The sequence below is a fragment of the Gekko japonicus genome, unplaced genomic scaffold (assembly GCF_001447785.1).
Source record: "Gekko japonicus isolate JY-2015 unplaced genomic scaffold, Gekko_japonicus_V1.1 scaffold6467, whole genome shotgun sequence".
Classification (NCBI taxonomy): domain Eukaryota; kingdom Metazoa; phylum Chordata; class Lepidosauria; order Squamata; family Gekkonidae; genus Gekko; species Gekko japonicus.
This window is the reverse complement of record NW_015176629.1, coordinates 9,316-13,539: the sequence shown is the minus strand read 5'-3', so window position 1 is coordinate 13,539 and position 4,224 is coordinate 9,316.

Sequence of the window (4,224 nt, the reverse complement as noted above, 5' to 3'; positions counted from 1 at the left end):
CCAATCAAGTCACATATGCAAACGATCTCTGTGTTCCGAGGCAAAGGCCAATGAGGCTGCATATGCAAATAACCTCTGAGTTCTGACTGGCTATGGGGGGGGGGGAGGAACAACAAACTGTTTAGAATCTTGGAGGTGAGACTCAGGCAACGCAGCCAGTGGATAGGGACAGCTTCTGACTGACAGATCATGGAGCCAAAGGCTGTGAGCGCCGTGTGGAATGTTCAGCAGTGTGCCACCACCAACAGAGAATTATTATATAGAGAGATATGGTGCTGTAGCTACAAGAACTTTTGGTAGGACTGAAGAAAACCGCAGGAACTCACAGGTCATAGGTAAAGGCATACAATTCTTTACACCTACCCCCTAGCATTACTATGGCAACACAGACAGATATATGATGCCCTATCTACCATAGCCAGACACAAAGAGTCTCCAAGGTCGATCTCATGAGAACCATCTCCTGGGGTACAACTTGAGAAACAGTTATGACTACTACCCCCATGCACTCTCATAACACACACACTCCCTCAGGAATTCTACATGGCAAGCGAAGGGAAGGGTAAAGGGAAACTTAAAGAAATGAAAACTTAAAGAAACGAAAGTTAGGCCTGAGCTTGACAAAGAGGAGAGAAATGCATGAGGTACACCACCCCAAGCTGCTTGGCAGAAGAGTGAAATAAATATACAATATGTTGACTCATTGGTTCCTCTTTTCTTTCACTCGTGATCAGAGGTCTGTAATTCAGACCAGATGAATTCATTGCCACGGAAGTATGTTTAACCCGTGTTGGGGTGGGGTTGATGTTTGTTGACATGTCGCTGTGGGCTTACGATTGTGTTCTGGCTCAGGATGAGGATAAAAATGCCTGAACAACAAGGCCTGACTCAGCCTGATGATGAATCGTTGGTTGCTGCAGACGACACGGAGCAGGGGAAATGCCCCAGGGGGAACGTTTTAAGAAACTGCAGTGTCAGTTTCTGATTCCTGGATGCGTTCTGTTGTGGCTCTGCTTCCTTAGCTGAAACTGCCAGAACACCCGATCGCCACACCCAAGCTGGGATTTGGCTAAGGGGCCCTTGCAGTTTACAGGGAGAGAAAGGGGAAAGGGGTGTGTGGAGGGGGGCAGGATGTGCTATATTGTCTGGTTGTTCACCCTGCGCTGTGCAAAGTACTCTCTTCGTACTATTTCTTTGGGGCGGCTGTGCTCTCTTTGAGCCTTAGCTAGCGTTGCCAGCTCTGGGTTGGGACATGCCTGGAGACTTTGGGGGTGGAGCCTGAGGAGGGCGGGGTCTGGGAAGGGGGGGCCTCAGCAGGGGACAAGGCCATATAGACTCCACCCTCCAAAGCAGCCATTTCCTCCAGGGGGGCTGATCTCTGTTGCCTAGAGATCAGTCATACTAGTTGTCAGCGATTGCTGCCATGAGTGTGGGGTATGCAGAGGTCATTTTGGGGGGGATCGCGGGGGATCGCAGTTCCCCCGGGTGAGGTACGGGGGGTGGTGCATGCATATGCCACACCCCCTGACACCCCGCCCCCAACGGTCCTGGCCGCCGCCCGGCGGTGCACCTACAAGGCCGGCGGGAGTGCAAGGAAGCCCCGCAAAGGCCCTCCCTGGCCCCAGGCAGGCAGGGGTGGTGAGAGGCAGGGAGGAAGCAACTTACCCTCCCTCTTCTCCTGCCTCCTCCAGGCTGAATGAGGGCCGGAAGCGGGGCGGCCGGAAGCAGGGGACGGGGCTTCGTCATGTGCCCCACCCCCCGTACCTCACCCGGGGGAACTGCGATCCCCCGCGATCCCCCCGAAATGACCTCTGGTCATACTAGTTGTCAGCTATTGCTGCCATGAGTGTGGTGTTTGTTTATAATTGCTTTGCATACCTTCCCATGCGCTTAATTGCATCAATGCTGTAACGCGTATCTCTCAAGGTCGCTGGAGGAGTCTGTGTGGCTAGGTTTCGTGGGAAGCTTATTACTTTCCCAGCTTTGCAGCCGTTAGAGGATCTGCCAAATGCCCGCGCGCGGGAGCCCATCTAACTGGGTAATACTTGGGGGGGGGGGGTTGCATACGAATGCCCTATATCCTGTTATGCGCCTAGGTAACCCGCCATTCCTAACAGTGTTCATGTTACTGCATCTATGGCTTTTCAATAAAAGTAAAACCTTCCTAGAAGCGTGTACTTCGTTGTCTTGCTGTGGATCGTGACACTAAGGGGAGATCTCCAGGTCCCACCTGGAGGCTGGCAGCCCTAGCTCAGAATCCAGGGTTCCATTTGGGTTCAGCTAGAGAACCTGGTTATAAACATCTTAGGTCAGTCGCCGTTCTCTCCGTTCCCCTGCCCCCAAACCTAGCTCACCACAAAGAGAGCTAAAACGTACGGCTGCCAGACAGTCTTTGGCTCTTCTTGCTAGACTACACCCATTGTCATACGATAATTATTATTGTTACAATAATGGAGTGCCCCTGAGCAGGGCTTTTTTTGTAGAAAAAGCACAGCAGGAACTCATTAGCAGAACAGGCCACACCCAACAGCAGAAATCATTAGCATATTAGGCCACACCTCTGACAGAGCAGCTCATTAGCATATTAGGCCACACCCCCACATTACCAGAAGTGTGGTCATCCAGCCACACCTACCTTTTGCTTCTTATTCTGTTGACCTTGTTTGTTGTCAAAACCCAGGGCCTTTTTTTTGTAGGAGGAACTCCTTTGCATGTTAGGCCACACACCCCTAATGTAGCCAATCCTAATGAGTTTCTGTTGTTGGGTGTGGCCTATTATGCTAATGAGTTCCTGCCGGGCGTGGCCAACTCGGGAGCCAGCCGGAACTCCGTTCCTGTGCGTTCCTGCCCAAAAATAGCCCTGCCCCTGAGCACGTACAGAGCATTCCCCCCCTCACCAGCGAATGACCTACTGTAAGATGCTCTAAAACTGTGGAATAGATCAGATTAAAAAACAAACTGTTAAGTCCCATCAAGTCACTTCCAACCCGATGAATGAATGACCTCCCAAACGCCCTGTCATCAACAGCCTTGCTCAGGTCCCGCAAAACGAAGACCGCAGCTTCCTTGACGGAGTCCATCCATCCCCTGTTGGGGCTTCCTCTTTCCCGGCTGCCTGCAACTTTCCCTGGCATGATGGTCTTCTCCAGTGACTCCTGTCTTCTCATCATGCGACTAAAGTACGGCAGCCTCAGCTTGGTCATTTTTAAAATCATCATCATCATCATCATCATCATCATCATCATCATCATCATCATCAGGGGTCATTTCCTGCAGAAGCGCACAGGAGCGGAGCTCCGGCAGTAAAGAGCCCCACCCCCTGCTCCCAGCAGCCCTGGGCCATGAGGAGCATGAAGCAGCCAGGTAAGTTGCAGAGCACCTCCCGGCCCCCCGGTCCAACACAGTCCAGTGGCACCTTTAAGACCAAGTTTTATTCAGGTACAAGCTCTCCCTCCCCTGCGAGGGCCGATCTACACGTCCCCCCCCATAGTTAGCAATCCAAAACAGTCCAGTGGAGCCTGAGTGGTGGGTGTTGCCTCCTGACACACTTCCAGTGATGTCAGGAGGTGTGGCATATGCAAATAAGTTATGCTAATGCATAATGAGTTATGCTAATGAGCTCCTGCACCTCTTTTTCTATGAAATGACCCCAATAACAATAATAACAATAATAACAATAATAACAATAATAACAACAATAATAATATTGCTTTCGATTTATTAATCGCTTTCCCCACAAGTGGGCTCAAAGTGATTTACAGTTACACTTTTAGACAGGGGACTAACAGTGTCCGGTGGCACCTTTAAGACCAACAGAGTTTTCTTCCTGAAGAAGCAGGGCTATTTTTGGGCAGGAACGCACAGGAACGGAGTTCCAGCTGACTCCCAAGTTGGCCACGCCCAGCAGGAACTCATTAGCATAACAGGCCACACCCAACAGCAGACACTCATTAGGATTGGCTACATTAGGGGTGTGTGGCCTAACATGCAAAGGAGTTCCTGCTACAAAAAAGCCCTGGGTTTGGACAACAAACAAGGTAAACAGAATAACAAGCAAAAGGTGGGTGTGGCTGGATGACCACACTTCTGGTAACATGGGGGTGGGGCCTAATGTGCTAATGAGCTGTGCTGTCAGGGGTGTGGCCCAATATGCTAATTAGTTCCTGGTGTTGGGTGTGGCCTATTATGCTAATGAGTTCCTGCTGGGCTTTTTCTACAAAAAGA